This window comes from Thunnus albacares, chromosome 5 (assembly GCF_914725855.1).
Source record: "Thunnus albacares chromosome 5, fThuAlb1.1, whole genome shotgun sequence".
Lineage (NCBI taxonomy): Eukaryota > Metazoa > Chordata > Actinopteri > Scombriformes > Scombridae > Thunnus > Thunnus albacares.
In genome coordinates this window covers 603464-622125 of record NC_058110.1, presented here as the reverse complement: position 1 = coordinate 622125, position 18662 = coordinate 603464, and the positions used below count along the sequence as shown (strand labels likewise).

The 18662-nt window shown below is 45.6% G+C and overlaps 1 long non-coding RNA gene across 1 annotated transcript; it reads left to right on the top strand.

Annotated features, from left to right (window-relative positions):
• The first annotated feature begins 3233 nt into the window (after nt 1–3233).
• Nucleotides 3234–4332, top strand: LOC122983170. Its single transcript, XR_006403596.1, has 2 exons — nt 3234–3562; nt 3827–4332. It is a non-coding gene; the product is annotated as an uncharacterized LOC122983170 (long non-coding RNA).
• The last annotated feature ends 14330 nt before the right edge of the window (nt 4333–18662 follow it).

Below are 18662 nucleotides of genomic sequence, written 5' to 3'. Positions count from 1 at the left end.
GGACTTAATGTATTTCATTTTTTTTCATGCTAATCTGTGATTGGCCATGACACGTAAAATTTCGCTCCAAGGGACGACGTCCTCTCTAACCAATCAACAACCAGAATGCAATATTGACATCAAGTTGGTCCAATGATAGTTTCCAGATTTCATCTTCAATTCTCTCCACTGTAAGGCAGAGTAGCAGCAGTAGATAGCTCCTTGCGTTAGCCAACGCAACAGTTAGCTTGTTGTAGCAGCCTTTGTTGCTAATGATATCAGACTGGTTCAGCAGCAGCCACAAAGTTCTGTTAACTAACAAACAAGATGACCAACAGCTACAAATGGACGTTATGACATGAATATTTCATCTCCATGATAGAAAGAAGAAGACATCCGATAACGTGAGTCAGATACAGCTTCTCTCTCTCTGTCTCTTTGGTCACTAATTTCATCTCTGATGGTTAAATGTCTGTGTGGCTTTTTTGTGTTTTTTATCTCCTTAACAAGAATGCAGCAGAGATCATATAATGTGTTGTGGGTAATGTTAGTTTGCTTGTTGATGTTACAGTGAGCTGTCTGGACTCATTCATTGTTTTTAATTGAGTGGTTGTTCAGTCAACTGTTGATGTGTGATTAGTGAATGAGTGCAGGAGGTCTGGCTGCTGCTTCTGACAGTTTCTTTAGTTCCTTTTTAAGCTGAGCCGTATATTGAGTAATAAGCTTAAAGTAACTAGAATAACAAGTGTTTACTAGTGGTGTAACTGAACCATCACGGGGTTTAGCCTGCAATACATGCCCTAAATCTTGCTCCTCACAGAGGAGCCTCTCGGCCCATCAGAGGAGGAAACACCTGGGCTTGTATGCCAGCAAGGCAAGAGAGCGGAAGGCTAAGGCGGCAACCGTCAGTGGGTGGACCCAGGCCCAACTGGCAACCCTAGAGCGCGTACACAACGACCTCGGCGGAAAATCTGGGTTCCTCGAGGCAGCGGTTTCGGCCCTCCCCCACTACACCAAGGCCCAGATACAGCGAAAATGGAGGAGCCTCAGGAGGCTGAGGAGAAAAACTGTGGATAAGTCCCCCACAGCGGTTGCCTTAGGGAAGTTGCCGGACATCACTGAGGAGCTGCCTCCCACAGCCCCGGTGGCCCTGGTCAAGGAGCACCTTGCAAAGACCTTGCAGGTGAACAGTGCTGATGGCGTGTCACCACTGACCTCCTCCTGCAAGGCAACCAACCGTTATATGAGGAAAGTACTCGCGAGACTGCGGATTCGGGGCCACGCTCGAATCGTGAGTACGGGAAGGAAGACCTGGTCGGATCGTCAAAAACGCCTCAAAATGAACAAGAGGCTCCGATACAAGAACTTGCAGACGCTGTATCGGAGCAACAGAAGCTCTGCTGCGAGGTTGGTGCTCGATGGCAGGGAACAAACGGTCTGCCGTATTGATCCCAGACTGGTCACTGAGACATACAAGGGGATATGGGAGAGAGACGACAGTTTCGTGGGCCTTGGTCAGTTCGCCTCCTTGCCAGAGGCGGACAACTTGTCCCTATGCCCTCCCATCTCACCGGCTGAGGCGCTACAGGCACTTCAGAAGATGGACAAGGCGAGTGCGCCTGGTCCTGATGGCGTTGGACACAACGTCCTACTTATGTGGGACAAGAAGGGCGAGAAGCTGGCGGACCTGTTCAACGCCATACTGTACAGTGGGCGGTTGCCGAGGTGCCTGAAACAGAGCCGAACCACCTTGATCCCCAAGTCTAGCGATCAGAGTAAAGCCGGCGACATTAACAACTGGCGCCCGATTACGATCGGCTCAGTAGTCTTGAGAGCGTTCTCAAGAGTCTTGACCATGAGACTGACCGAGGCCTGCGCCATCCACCCTCGTCAGCGGGGCTTCACGGAAGCGCCAGGCTGCTCCGAGAACCTGTCCATCCTCGACGGACTTATCCTGGTGAGTGCACAAACACTCTCCAACATACAGGGTGACACCATGTAGCTGAGTGAAATCCTGTGAAAAATGTTATATAACTCATTCCTCAGAGACACACATCCAAAGGGGTACGTCTATTTGAAGGGGAGGTATCAGCACTGTGGAGAAGTCCAGATTATATATATATATATATATATGGCAGGAGAATATACTCTCCGATTACAGGCTTCTCTATAATATTGTAAAAATATACTATATGAACAGCAATATGGGTTTAGATCTAATAGGGAAACTTGGAGCTTGTGGAGGAAATATCACCTGCAATAGAAAATAAGGAATATGCAGTGGGAGTATTCATGGATCTCAAAAAGCATTTGATACAGTTGACCAGGACTTATTATCCAAGAAATCAACAAATACTGAAGGTGACTTGTGGGGTTCCCCTGGGCTCAGTGTTAGGACCATTGTTGTTTATTTTGTACATAAATAATATATGTAAGGTTTCCAAAATATTAAACTATATTTGCAGATGATACACATTTATTTTGTCACAGTAATAATTTGGAACAACTTTTGGATACAGTGGAAAAAGAACTGGAAATGCTAAAGAGTGAAACACTTAAACTAACTAAGACTAATTTAACTTTATAATATTTGAGAAGTGTTCAACTAACTCATACAGGAAACCCATGATGAATGATGTTGAATAGAAAGAGTGAAATTAAATTTGTTGGAGTAATATTGGATAATAAATTATGATTGAAGCCACATAAATTATATCAAAGCTAAAAGTCAATTTCAATACTATATAAAGATCCTCTAAATAAAGTTTTGTTATCCACCTTATGCTGTTCCTTCATAGTCCCACATATAACTTACTGTGTGTGTATATATCTCAAATGTAGCTCAGTCTAAAAAAAGTTTTCATTTTAGACAAATATGTAAATAAATAAAGATCAATAAATCATTTTTAAATGTTTAAAAATTATTCTATTCAAACCAGTTAAGTTGAATGTTTAATACAGTTCATAGTGAATTAAAAACAGGCAGATGAATAAATCTTTGTCATTGTGTTGGTGAAGTTCATGCAGTTCAAGTAGTTTGTTTGCTGTTCACATGAGAGCAGCGTGTTTATCTCACAACCTAGTCCCAGAGGACATAAAGTTGTCCATCTTAACATGTTGTTGATTTGATTGGTTGTTACCAACCTGTCAGCCAATTGTAAAGGTGGAGGGGCGGGATGTAGAGGAGACCCCGCAGAGTAAAGCCACGGGCTGGTCAGACGAACAGGAGCTGTGTGAAGGTTGTTTATGCTGTTGAAGACATGGACGTATAAAGAAATGACTTGTCTCTCTATCAGAATTTGATCCATTTGGTCCGATCACATTTCAAAAGCCTAGAGGAGCCGCACGATTGAATTGTTTCATCCCCATTCAAGTTAGCCGGAGGCCTAAACCGGAAGTAGTCGACTCGGCCGGCGACCGTTACTAGTGCGCATGCTCTATGGGCCGCATGAACGAGGCCCCGCCGCCGACGCTGTATCCAATTCTCTTTGTACATCCATGGATGAAGACTGTTTATGTTCGTTGTGTTGATGGATGCAGAGTTTTACCGACGGGTAACGGACATAATAGCCACATGCAGAAGGTAAATAACCTCTGTGTATGTATTTTTTGTATCGCTTCATCACGACGTAGTGCGTGTAAAAGGTAGATGCTAATCGCGATTAGCGCTTTAGCGCGCTAGTTATATTAGCACATATTTCACCGTAGTAGCAGCTAATGTTACTGTTTGTTGCTAGCATGTGTTAATGTCAATTAGTTAAAAGCTCAAAATGCACTCGGCATGAGAAGTAAAGGAGCTTTAGGACGAGTTAAGTGACTGAGAACAACTGTCATGTACGTCTAATAGACGGAGGACCAGGAAACAGTCCTTGGACTCTATGGACGAGTTGATGTCTCCCGCTCAGCTTTCACTTCGTCTGGACTTGTCGCCCGCCAGCCTGTAACCTCACTCATCATTCCTCTCGTCATGCATCGCCCATGCTTCAACTCAGGGATTAGTGAGTAACAATTAACCAGTGCACCTGCTATTTTATTTTGTAGCTTGCATTTGCTAGTGCAGCGGCCATTTGTTTCAGGTCACTACGCTCCGAGCAACGACTCAGACCTGCAACGTTTGGTTCTGGTTTTAAAGGACACTGTTTTATTTTGTTTGTGTGTGTGTGTGTGTGTGTGTGTGTGTGTGTGTGTGTGTGTGTGTGTGTGTGTGTGCCCTTAAATTAGGAGCTCTGTTATTGGTAAATAAGATAAAGAGAGGTCATAACTTCTGAGAAAGGTTGGAAAGCAAAAGGGAAATACATTTAAGTTTTGTGTAATAGTTTTATTTTATTAATTGGTTTAAATATTGGTTTTATTAAAGGGGGCGTATTATGCTTTTTCCATATTTTTATTTATATATATTATGCGTGTATTTGTGTGTCGGATGTTCATGTTAAAAGTGGCCAACGTGTCAAATAACGAGGTAAACGTATGTCACAGTCATCCCTGTGAGCAGAAAGCAGCAGCTTCAGACTGCTCTGAACGCTGTTTCTAACTTGTTTTTTTCTACTTTCAGCCCAAGCTGACGTCAGTTGGTGACGGATTTCTTTATATGGACATCTGCTACATGCACAGCACACAAGTTTGTGTAAACAAAACCACATAGAGAACCAAGAAACCCACTTTTTATTCAATTTAAAGGCTCTAAAACTTAAAGATTAGGTTGAATTTAAAACGGTTCAAATCATGTACAAAGTTAAAAATCAATTGTTACCTAAAAGTATCCAAAAGTTGTTTCAAATGAGAGAACGTCAACATGACTTGTGCAATAAATGATAAGTGAGGACTAATGTAAAATATCATTGTATTACAGTCAAAGGAGTTAATTTATGGAACAGCTGCAGTGAGGAACTGAAAACATGCAGAACATTTAGTTTAAATGAACATTTAAAAATAGCATATTAAACAAATATGACATGGACAATCAGAAAGAGACTGGCATAGAAGGACAGGGGAAGTTGTTATTGGTTTGTTTTGTTGTCTTAATATCTTGTGATCAAGTCACTGTCCACATACTGGGCCACACCCCCTCCCCTGTTGTTGGTTCTATTGATATAAAGAAACCATCAATATGGAAATCAATACCTTTCTCTTGATCTAACCATGTCTCAGATAAGGCTATTGAATTGAATTTAAGTTTAAATATATTTAAATTTTCATTGATCTTAGTGAAGTTTGCATAAAGACTTCTACAGTTGACACACTGCTGACCGACCTTCCTTCTTGTTGCTAGCCTTGAGTCAGGTGTATTGAGACAGTATGTCCCAATGACCCGGCTGATAGCGTGCAATGACCAATCGGACAGCGCGTGCTACCCAGCTGATAGTGCCGATTAGACAAATTCAATCATCTCTCTGAAATCAGAAGTAAGAAGAAACTTTGGAAATAAGTGAAGATCTAAGGCGGGAAACTGGTATCATTAATATGAATGTGTTGGTCAGTTGTACCAGCATGGATAATCCCAGAACCTGAAGTCAATCTATGCATACTGAATAATAACAAAAGATAGAAATCAGGAGATATAGTCAAGGAAGTGAAGTCTCATCTGCAACAAGGATGGAGTTCATATTTACAGAATACAGATGGATCAAAGGATCCAGAGAGCGGGAAAGTGGCATTTGGAGTAATGAAGAATTCAAAACAGACATATCAGATGTCAGTATTCACAGCAGACATGTTGACAATATTAATGTGCACTTTGGTGGATAAAGAACAATAAACCAGACAACTCAGTCATATGTAGTGATTCAGCTGCAGCTTTAACTACAATAAGAGAAATCAAATCCAACTTCAGACCTGATATATTGGCTGAGATTTATCAAACATTATACTGTACCAGAACACAGACTATAGTTTATGTCATTTCACTATTCTGTCTGGTTCATGGATGATGTCATTCCTGTCCTATAAAGTACATGAATGTAGTGATCTATGTAGAAAACTTCAGGTATTTAACAGGTGCTGCACTAAGGCATCAGAGGCCACAAACTTTTAATAATTCCCATAAATATAAAACACACTGGCATGTGGCATGAATCCCTCAGCGCCCCCGAACCCCCCATTACGTCATTTGGGAATTCCCATTGACATGAGTATGGGATTTCTTTCTTTTTCCAGTCCCTTAGTCCCTCTAACCAGTTGAGACGAGGGTAACTACACAGATTCTTCCGCTTCAGTCTTTCATAACAAAAATATGAAAATTGCCTAAATTTTGCATTTTGTAGTCATGGAAACTGGATTTTTCTGGTTCAAAAACCCATAATAGGGAAAAAACCACAGAATGATAGTTTAGGGACAACAGTAAACGGTGAACGGCTGTATTTGTATTTTTAAAATGTTGTTACATACATCAATAACTTTAAAAAGCTCCGTTTTTCATTGTTAGACTTTAGTTTCAGAAGAAGGAAATCGATTTGAGACGAAGGTACAAGGATTCTTTCATCCAGTGCAATAATTACTGACTTCAAATAATGAAGCTGTTCAGACACATGGACACAGCTGGAGAAACAGTTTTTACTCTGTGGACTTTACTGATGGAATATTGTACAGTTTTGGACTATATAGCCTAACAACACATATATCACTGTCTAAAGGAACATCAATAGCAAACAGTAGAGGGCAGCGATACGCTATGTTAGCATCTAGTCTAATTCAAAGAAGAAGAAGAAAACAGACACTTTGTATCCTCTGCATCACACTAACAGTTATAAACTCATAATGTAAAACCTTGAACATGTAACATCTGTGCTCATTATGTTTGACACTGGATCAGAGTAGGGAGTAGCATCATCCTGGACATGCTACAGTTCTTTATAATTAGTCTGATAGCTTTGATGACATCCAGCACTGCACCCCACTCACATTCTGATATGTTTACCAGACTCCTTGTCTATTAAAGCTATGTGCACTTAATAACCCACATCAGTCTGTTGTGACTGTATGCTGATCAGGAAAGAGTCCAGACAGGTTCAGTAGAAACCTGGAGCTGCACTGATGAGTCCACCTTAAAGAGAGTTCACTGTTATCACAATAGTGTGTGGAAGAATGATTACTGGGTTATAATATTGTGTGAAGTAATAGAAAACGTAGATAATGTCTCTGTTCTGATCACCTTTTTGGGTTCACTAACATTGATTAGTTTTCTGATATTCTTAACGGCTGTACTTTGGAGATTAGTTGAAGACATAACTTAAATCTGTCTTTTAATCTGCCAGAATGGGTAGTGTTAACAGTAGACATCAAACAAAGGATAGATATGATAATGTGGACCTGTCTGCTCCAAAAATAAACTACATGAGAGTGAACTATAGTGATTCATCTGTGAAACAAATCAACATCTGGATGACTGAATCTAGCTTTCCGAGCACAGAAAGTTTCAGTATCAGACAGCTGAATCAGCTGAGAGAAAGACTGCAGGAGAAGGAACAAGAGACTGAGAATAAAAAAGACAAAAGTAAGTTGATAACAGATCGGAAAGCTTTTGGTTTATGGATGAAAGAAGCACAAAACAGGGACAGGAGACCACAGGCAGGGACAGGTAGGATCTCATCTGTGTCTCAGTGTGTCAAAATGCAGGATTCTGAACTCGACCGGGTGCCGCCCAGGAGACGCATCGACCCGCCGCAACAACAAGATGAACAGCAGCCCGAGCTCGTCAGACGCCTTATCCACGGCCAAGAGCACCACCGCCACATAACTCTGACTGTCCTCCGTCTCCGGTTCCCCTCATCTACCCTGATACATCTGTCTTACCAGGACAAAGCTGCCTCTCCTTCTCATACCAGGTCTGGTCTGGTATGAGAAGGATCTCAAAATCCATCCGTCGTCTCTATGAATCCATTCATCACCCTCCCATCTCCAGTGAGAACTGACACAGAGGGAAACATGATCCTGAATCTCCCCATGATGGAGGTAGCAGGTGCAGATGGACATGCCATGTTAATCCACAGACCGTGGACTATGGAGGACGTGAAACAGGCAACGACTCACCTTTCATCACCATCAGATGGAGGAATCTGAAGTGAGACGGCTCCTGGTGGTAAAGATGGGCAGTAACTGGGCCGAGATCTCAGCAGGATATCCAGAGAGTGATGTGAGACTGGCTGACCCCGACGGCACATAATGACAGCACAGCCTATAGAGTTCACATCACAGATCCAAGCAGCTTTCCCTGTGAGATTGGACATGAGCAAAACATCCTCACGTAAACAAGAAGATGATGAAAGTGTTTGCAACTATCTCACTGGTCTGACAGAAGTTCACAACACACACAGCAGCCTGACACCTCCAGCTGACCTGAAGAATAATGCTGTTACAGCATGGGAAGCACATTTGAGAAACAGCTTCCTAAATGGACTGAAACCTGATATTTCCAACATGGTGAAACATATATGCATCACCTGGGACTCATGGAAGCACATGCTGTGCACGCTGAGAAGATCCTCAAAGAAAGCCAGAAGAGGAAAGGAGAAAAGAAAGAGAAAGATCTCCACATGGCTGCATCGACTATGTTCCAAGGACACGCCAGAGGGCGCGGACACGGCCGCAGCAGAGGTGGACTTAGAGGGGGCCGTGGAGGACCACGCACCACTGATCCAGATGCTTGTTCTCACTGTGGCGAGAGAAGAAAAATCCAACTTACAAGCACAAGGCCGATGGACTCGGGGCGGCGGCCCGGGAGGGGGAGGAACCGGCACCTTTGACCACACTGACGCACGATGAGAGACAACCTACACATCAGATGGGTGATTGCACCACACACACACACACACTGATTGATGATGCCAAAGCTCAGTTAGAGAAGAAGCAGGAAACACACAGCCTGTAGACACATATGCTAAATACTCAACTGAAGCTAACGCAGACATGCCGACACACACACTCCTTGTACATGGTAAGCATGTAACATTTCTTGTTGATCTGGTGCAACACACTCTGTTATTAGACACGTTTTCAACACCTCTAAAGATGAGAGGAACATACGTGAAGTCTGTAGGGGCGTCAGGTGACACCGTTCTGGAAAAATCCATTATCATGCTCTGACGATGTTACAGGCAAATTGAAGCTTTCATTGTTGCTGTCAAACTGTTGCCCAATCAATCTAATGGGACGAGTTGTGATGTGTTTATTGGGTATTTGTCTTGTTTCCACATCAAAAGGGGTTATTGTTATTGGAACAAGTGACACTCACATATTAGTGAAATACAGCCCTGACACGCTGCTTTATGTGTATGAATGGAAGCTCTGCACATCAGCTGTGACTTCCGTAAACACCGCTCTTGTTGATAACGCGTGCTCACATTCAACACAGACTACATGCAACCACAAGATCTACACTGCACTGCACACATACATGAAGGGAGAGATGCAGAGTTTGAGAAAAGATGGTTCAAAGAAGGTTGCCTGAGAGAAAAGCTAACGTTAAGTTCTATGTTTGGGAATAAACACAGATGTGCTCTTTCAGTGACTTTGCCTGAACAAACAAAGCCAAAGCAGATTGATGAATCTTCACTATAGTTCCCTTTCAGTGATTCAGGGTGGGATTCTCTGTTTGAGGTTCCTGACTCATACCCACACATGTCACTTTCCAAATACAGGGAAGGAAAATGGCAGGATTTGGATCCATGGGTGAGACGATGTGAAAATGCAGAAATATTGAGTTAAATCTGATCGTTATGTTCAGTATAATCCTGTTTTTGAAGGATTATTGATAGGTAAAAATGACCAAATAGACTGAGGTTGGTTGAAGTCAAGCGTCTCTTTAATCCAAACCAAACATATGTTGTAGACACGGAGAGTCCACAGAGTCTCCGTGGAGAATTCTGACAAGACAAAGGAAAGACACTGGTATATATTGACGGCCTTGATGCCCTGGGGAGGCACCTTTAGTTGTTTACAGATTCCTTCTAACAGACCTAGACAAAGCTTTACAGAGCTCTCCCTTCCACATGATGACCATATAACTATCATAGTGTTCCTCTCAAGGCCCTGCCGCCAAATATATACATACATATGACCATACCTACTTAACTAATACATGGATCATTTTCCCTGTTTATACTTTGTGAAACAAATGAATAAAATCAAAAACATAGAAAAAATGTATAGTGAGAACTAAATGTGTAATTGATTAGGATAAAATAATACAGGATACAATCAACATCAACATCAAATCATCATGAATGAACATAGATATAAAAGTGGATTTTAAAATGATTACATGGATACATGATAAAAAGATTACAATCATAAATCAATCAACATCAACTATGCCTAAGTCAGTAATTAATTACTAATGATTAATAGTGATTAATAATTTTGACAATATCGATTATACCATCATAATTGATGAAAATGATCAAAATACATCACATCAGTAAGTTACAACGTTTCCATCAGAATCATCAGTCAATATCACTTCTCACGATTTTCAATATTAACGTCATAAAGAATCCTTCTTTTGTAACATTACATCACAGATCCAAAAGTAGGAGTTGTTCTTGATATCTTGCTTCCTGGTGCATGACCACAGCTACAGACTTCTTTACCAGTGCCTTGATAATGGGAATGATGCAACAAACACTTACAAAGATCAGAATCAAAAATGGAGCGACTGGAGCCAATAATTTCAAACAAACAGCGTACCATGGACCGGTTACGAACCAGGACCTGTCAAATGTTGAGTCATGATCAACAACATCACGCAATGAGGTCAGATTAGCAATAGCCTGCTGAATGACTCCTCCCTCATCATCATTAGCAGGGATGTATGTGCAGCATGAGGCACCTACGAGAGCACACACACCTCCAGTGGCTGCAGTGAGTTGATCTAGCACAATGCGGTTCTGAAGGGCAACGGCCCTGAGGCCTCTCAACTCCTCCCGTTCAGCCTGCCACATAACCAACGTAGTGTTTACGAACCCAGAGAACCTGTAGTTCATAGTTTCCATCCTCAGCATCACTTTACCCACTCCAAGAGACGGGAAGAGTGACAGCATGACTTTTTCACCAGTGGACCACAACTTATGGTCTTCTGGAACATTAGAGCACCAGACAGGATCATGCGGCTGACTTACATCTCTCCTCATACGCTGCTCACCCGGAAGTTCACCAGGGTGGGGCATAGCTGAAACAATGAAGGAATGATCAGTCGGCTCCACAGCCGCACAGCGACCCAGCCAGGAGGAAGTTGAGCATACATGTAGTACCCACAGAGAAACATTACATCAGTCTGTGGATATGTCCCAAGGACGTCTGGCACGGTGGAGTAAGGTGCACACGCACTGCCCATCACTACCTGAGAATAATTTAGGGATGCTTTGCCAATGTTCGAGGTACAAGGACTCGAAATAGTAGGGCAGAAAAGTTTTGGGATCTTTCCTACTCTGATGGAGGAGGACTCAGACAGAACTAATTTTGAGCAAAACAATCAAATTTAATTTCGGGTCTCAAATGGACCGGCCCAAACAAGGGTTCACTCCCGGCACTGAGAATCTTAAACCTAGAAAACTTTGGACCTGAGTAAGGCCGCAGGGGTGGTAACACATTTCCAGTTGTCCTAAAAACTGTTTGATTTAAAACCGTTGAGTCGACACTAGAAACCAAGATATCAGGAAACAAACTCTTTAAGTCTTTAACAGGTCTGGGGACAACATGGGGGTTGTTTGTAGCAATCGGCATATGGCTGCACACATAGCAATTAGAGCAGTTCTTGGATTCAGCAACATACTTGGCATAAGAATACCAAAAGTTAAGTGTGTACATGGTGGAGTGTGATTTCCTTGCAGAGATCATTCCCAGCCAAACATCTTGAGCGTGGATGATGACATCATCTTCCATAGACCGGGCCCCTCTGAGCAATGATAGATAAGGATGAATAGTAGGGAAGAACCATATGCAGATTGGTATCATCAAAACAGTCACACAGAGCAAAACAATCATCACTTTTTTACACAGTAACCAATAATACCACCACTGTAGGAACTGTATATGGTTGTTGGAGTCTCCTGTGCTGGTGATGGAGGTTGTCTGTTCCTCTGGGACGCCATGACCTCAGTATTCCTCAAGTCCACCAGGTGGCAGCAGCAGCCCGAAAACCTTTCAACTCCTATATCCTCAGGGCCCACTTTGAAAAAACACTGAAATCTTCACCGGTTTGAGACGACACTGCACCTCTATCTGCACGGCGCCCCCTGTGGAGCCGGACTTACAGGTCACCTGAGGAGTGGCTGAGAAGGCAGTACGGACCCACTACTCACTCACCGGGGTGAGTACTGGGTCACGTCTGGAGGAGTAGAAAGCAACAGGTCTTAATTTATCCCCAGACTCCTGTAACAGGACAGATGTCATAAAACCATTTTTGCAATCCACTGTTTGTATGAAATCCTTTTTCAAGTACAGACGAAGAAGCTATCAACTGCTTTAACTTTGTGAAAGCCTGCTCGCCCTCCTCAGTCCACACCACCTTATCTGAAGCAGCCATTGCTTTACCATAAATCATATTCTGTAATGGTTGTGCAATTTCGGCATAATTAGCAATCCATAACCTGCAGAAGTTGCAAGTACCAAGAAAAGACATCATCTCTCGCTTTGTTGTAGGCTGTGGTAACTGCAGAATAGTTGTTTTTCTCTGTTCATCCAACACACGGCCTTCAGGAGTTAGCGTGTAGCCTAAATATTTCACCTCCTGACTCCACAGCTGGAGTTTAGACTTAGAGACTTTAACACCAGCTGCAGCTAGATATCTCAACAAGGCCAAAGTCATGTTTTTGCACTTTTGCTGCGAGCTAGAAGTCACAAGAATATCATCAACATAAGTCAAAATCTGAGACTCCTCTTCAGGAGGTTCAAAAAGGTCAATACATTTTTTTAATTTCTTGTGAAAAGATAGTAGGGCTATCTTGAAACCCTTGAGGAAGTCTTGAATACGTCAGTCGTCTGTGTTTAAACGTAAACGCAAACCAAAACTGTGACTCAGGGCTCAAAGGAATGGTAACAAATGCGTTGGTCAAATCAATCACTGAGTACCAGACATTAGTGGGTTTTATGTTGTTCAGAAGAGTGTAGGGGTCTGGCACGTTTGGAGCTTGTGGAATCACAGCTCGGTTCACAGCTTGTAAATCATTCACTAACCGCCACCTGGAAGTAGCTTTTTTCACAGGCAGAATTGGTGTGTTGCAGGGTGAGTCAGGACAATCAACTAAAACCCCTTGTTTTATCAAACTGTCTATCACTTCTGAAATACCTTCCTCAGCTTCCGGCTTCAAAGGATATTGTTTGACCAACGGTCTATAAGAGCTTTTAGGTTTAATGGTAACAGGTGTGGCAGTACATAACAACCCGATATCACCATCTTTCCCTGTACTCCACAGTTCAGAAGGTAACTCTTCTAACTCTTTTTCCTGCTCCTCTGTCAGCAAACACACTTTGTCCTGCAATGATCACAAAGAGGGCTGCAAATGAGTGGTGGCTGCTCCCACTGTTACCCAATTCAGCGCCTTCTTGTACAGACCGTGTCTCTGGTGGAAAAACACACCGTCCCCCCCGACTCATTCTGCACCCAACCTTTTAAGGTCCTCTCCTGCCCCGTCCACCGCCTTGACCTCCGCCCCGCCTGGTGTCCGCAGCTGGCATGAGACTTCTGCATTCTCTGGCGATGTGGCCCCTTTTCCCCACAGCGATAGCAAATACTTTCCTTCCTGCGGGACTCAGAAGAGAAAAAGCAAGCATCACTACTTTTTTATGTTTCTTGTTTTTTTCCAGAACTTTTTCAGCGTGTTTAGCATGTGCGAGAATAACCCTTCTCTGCTCTCCTTCCCATCCGACCAGATGTTTTTTCACCCAATTTGCAATCTGTGGTTTTAAACCCCTCAGAAGGCAGGATGTTAACTGCGACTCGTAGTGTGGATTAACATTCTCTCCGATTCGCGGCTCCAGCCCACGGTGTCTATTAAATGCTTCCGTGAGCCTGGCAGCATATTGTGCTACTGTCTCTTTCTCCTCTTGTACCACAGCATCAATTTCAGCCTAATCATTTCTCCGGCCAAATGTTTCCCGAAGAGTCTCTGCCATTAGGTTCAGCTGTGGACCGAGCCCGAGCGTTCTATCTCGGTCCCACAGGAGCGGCTCACCGTTTTCCCCCATAGGTCTCCAATCAACATTTACAGTCGCCCAATCAGTAGTCAAACTTTGCATGAGACAGTTAGTCATTTCTTCCCCGTTTAGCCTATAGCTATTATACAGCCCATATATTTTATTGATGTATGCTTGCACATCTTTACGTGGATGAGGAATCCCATCTACTGCCTTTCTCACGTCCTCCTTTGTCCAATTACAGAAGACCCAAACCGAATCAGGTTGCCCTTCCCCTTGTCTGGGATTCGGCAGTTCAATCAGTGGCGCTACTAAATCGGACAGTTTTTTCTGTGACAGGTCACAATGTTGTCTGGTTCTGCTTGATATTGGAGGGTCTGTTACAGACCTCTCCTCCCCACTTAATTTGGTCAGATCAGGATAGAGAGATGATGCTTTTTGAGATACAGGGCTATTCAGGCTCAATCTGTTTATACCCTCTGTGATTCCACTTACCTGTTCCCAAGCTGCGGCTCCTTCCTGGTACGGTGGCGGGGTGCGCTGTGTGGTCGGAGGCGAGGATGACGCGAGGTCGGGGATCAGAGCGGTGTCCTGTACGTGTTTAACCACAACAGAGTGCAAGACAACAGAGCTTGCCACAGCATTAGTTCCATCATCATCTTGTTGTTTTACTTGGGCCATAGACTAAAGTTTCTTTCGTCTTCTGCACTCACTTCAGTTATTGTGGCAACACAGCAGGGATTTATCTGGACGCCCAGATACTTCGCCGATTCCTGCTCCCCCACCATGTGGATGGGCATTCCCGAGAGTGACCAAGCGTCGCAGTCGTTGACTGTGTATCGTTTTGGGCCGTCACTCCCAATAAGGAATCCATGACACGTGGTGGGATTGGTCCTCAGGCCCTTAAGGTCCGAGAATCTGTCCAGGATTTCCAAGTTCCTGGACATACCCTCCCAGGAGTCACTCAGAATCACCAGGTCGTCCGCGAACGCCAGTGAGGTGATGGCGGTGCCCTCAACGCTAAACCCCACCCCCAGCTTCTCCAACATGTGGAGAAGTGGGTCAAGGGCCAGGTTGAAGAGCAGAGGAGACATCGGATCGCCTTGCTTCACACCCACCTTGATCCCGATCTTCCTGGTGTCGCCTTGAGCAGTTTTTATTGTCGAGAAGCAATTCCTGTAGAAGTCTTGGATGAGACCTCTAATCAACTCATCCACTCCACGTCTCTCAAGCACCTCGGCAATATGCTTGTGGGAGACAGTGTGGAATGCCTTGGTCAGATCCATGAACACGACAGCCAACGTTTTCCTCTGGGACTTACTCACCCGAATAAGTCCGTCGAGGATGGCCAGGTTCTCGGAGCAGACTGGCGCTTCCGTGAAGCCCCGCTGACGAGGGTGGATGGCGCAGGCCTCGGTCAGTCTCATGGTTAAGACTCTTGAGAACGCTCTCAAGACTACCGAGCCGATCGTAATCGGGCGCCAGTTGTTAATGTCGCCGGCTCTACTCTGATCGCTAGACTTGGGGATCAGGGTGGTTCGGCTCTGTTTCAGGCACCTCGGCAACCGCCTGCTGTACAGTATGGCGTTGAACAGGTCCGCCAGCTTCTCACCCTTCTTGTCCCACATGAGTACGACGTTACGTCCAACGCCATCGGGACCAAGCGCACTTGCCTGGTCCATCTTCCGAAGCGCCTGTAGAGCCTCAGCCGGTGAGATGGGAGGGCATAGGGACGAGTTGTTCGCCTCCGGCAAGGAGGCGAACTGACCAAGACTAACGAAGCTGTCGTCCCTCTCCCATATCGCCTTGTATGTCTCAGTGACCAGTCTGGGATCAATACGGCAGACCGTTTGTTCCCTGCCATCGAGCACCAACCTCGCAGCAGAGCTTCTGTTGCTCCGATACAGCGTCTGCATGTTCTTGTATCGGAGCCTCTTGTCCTTTTTGAGGCGTTTTTGATGAACCGACCAGGTCTTCCTTCCCGTACTCACGATCCGAGCGCGGCCCCGAGTCCGCAGTCTCGCGAGTACTTTCCTCAGATAGCTATTGATCGCCTTGCAGGAGGAGGTCAGTGGTGACACGCCATCAGCACTGTTCACCTGCAAGGTCTTTGCGAGGTGCTCCTTGACCAGGGCCACCGGGGCTCTGGGAGGCAGCTCCTCACTGAGGTCCGGCAACTTCCCTAACACAACCGCTGTGGGGGACAAAGTTTTTCTCCTCAGCCTCCTGAGGCTCCTCCATTTTCGCTGTATCTGGGCCTTGGTGTAGTGGGGGAGGGCCGAAACCGCTGCCTCGAGGAACCCAGATTTTTCGCAGAGGTCGCCGTGTACGCGCTCTAGGGTTGCCAGTTGGGCCTGGGTCCACCCACTATTGGTTGCCTTAGCCTCCTGCGCTCTCGCCTTGCTGACATACAAGCCCAGGTGTTTCCTTCTCTGATGGGCCGAGAGACTCCTCTGTGAGGAGAAAGATTTAGGGCATGTATCGCAGGCAAACCCCGTAATGGTACCCGCTCCGGATCAGGTTGCCCCACACTTCGCTGCGTGGCACGTCGCTCGGTGTGGGGTCTTATGAGTACCGGCACACTTACCGCAGATGAAGAGAATCACCCTTGGCTTGTGCGCTTTCCTCAAGTGGGTCTGGGCGGCCCTCACCGAGCCCAGACTGGCGGCGCACAGCCTGCACGGTTGGACTAGCCATGGCACCCGGAGGCCCACCATGACTGTCGATGGAAGACCCTTGCTAGCCAGCTTGGGTTTCCATCCCTTCTCCGTGCTCAGGAAGATCATTCCCGCTCTCTTCCCAGCCGGGAAAAGAGCCCTTCTCGCAACCGATGGTACCTTCCTTGTAGGAGTCCCAGCCGGGTCCTCCTCCTTCTTCCGTCTGAGTAGTAGCCTACTCCGGACTACTACTCCGCTCGCCCTGTCTGCGCTACCAGGAGCCGCCCCTTCTCCAGTCTCACGTGCCGTCGGCCGACGGACACGTTCACGGTCACGCCTCGGGGTTGACCACATCTTTCTTCCTATGACAGCAGGCGACCTGTCCTATCACAGTCAGTCAGATGTGTCAGTTGGCTTGTCGCTTGTCTTAGCTTTGATCGCAGTCAAGAGTGGCGGGTCTTACACCCTGGCCCACTCAGAACTCTTTCAAAAGCAAACGGACAGCAGCCAAAGTTATCAGAACGAGCAAGATTAACTTAACTCGTTCATCCATTCATGCTTGGGCGGGGTCAGACCCCGCCTGGTACCCCTGCCATTGCCAAAAATTCGAGCGTCAGCACCTAGACACTCAATTTTATGGGCAGGGGCCACATCGGTGCAGACACCCTAGTGTCTTCCCGACGTTAGTTGTTCCCACCATTCGATCCTGACCACTGTTCCTTCTTTCCTTATTACCGACATCATTGCTGCACGTTACGATCTTTATTTTTGTTCCCAAATGTAAGTTGTTCATCCATAAGATCATTGGGGACAGACTAGGCTGATCCCACAGTGGATGCCCGTTGGTGCGCCCATCCGTGCTTCCTGGGTTACCGTCTTCGCCGTACTCTCCACGAGTACGTTGCCGGCGGGACCACGAGGAGGTGAGGGCTCACTATGATGCTACCATGGCCAGAGCAGCTCTTACCCAAGGAGATACTCCTTGCCGGGTCATGGTTCTCTTCGTCTCCAGGGCTGCGGGTGGCCCCCAGGCCGTCACACATCCCAGGAGACCAGCGAAAGCGGTAATCATTTACCACTTGGCCTTTAAGAGAGTCATAGTTACTCCCACCGTTTACCCGCGCTGCATTGAATTTCTTCACTTTGACATTCAGAGCACTGGTCAGAAATCACATCGCGTCAACACCCTATGTGGGCCTTCGTGATGCTTTGTTTTAATTAAACAGTCGGATTCCCCTGGTCCGCACCAGTTCTAAGTCAGCTGCTAGGCGCCAGCCGAGGCGACCCGCCAGGACCCCACGTGAACGGGGCCCAAAGGGCCCGGCGTGTGTCCAGCGTCGCTGCCACCAACCGCCGTACCCCATCCCCCCCGGCCGACCCGCCTTCCTCACGGTGGCGGACACCGCCCCCCGAAAACCCCCGCCCGGTGATGCGCGCCGCACACCGCGCTTCCAGCGGGCGAGAGGGGGGCGAGAACTCCAGCAGAGAGCTGATCAGACAGAGAAGACTTAGTGGACAAACTGGCTGTGTTTTCAAAGACGGGTACTGTACGGCCCCAATGACAAACCATGTATTTGTATTTGATTCCTCACTATGCAAAGTTGAGTCGTGGGTTGGACCATGCCTCAAGAGGAGGGATGATGGATACTATTTCACAACACTGGTTCACAAAGACTTTTACTAACTATGCCCCAAAATTTAGTCAATCATGTGTTATCTGTGCCACCAACAATATTGGCAGAAGTATTCAAACACCACAAGGTGCACACCCTTCACCAGATAAACCATTTGATCACTTACAGATGGATTTCATTGAACTAACACCAAGTGAAGGAAAGAAATATTGTCTGGTAATTGTTGACATGTTTTCCAAATGGATTGAAGTTTTTTCCTTCAGCA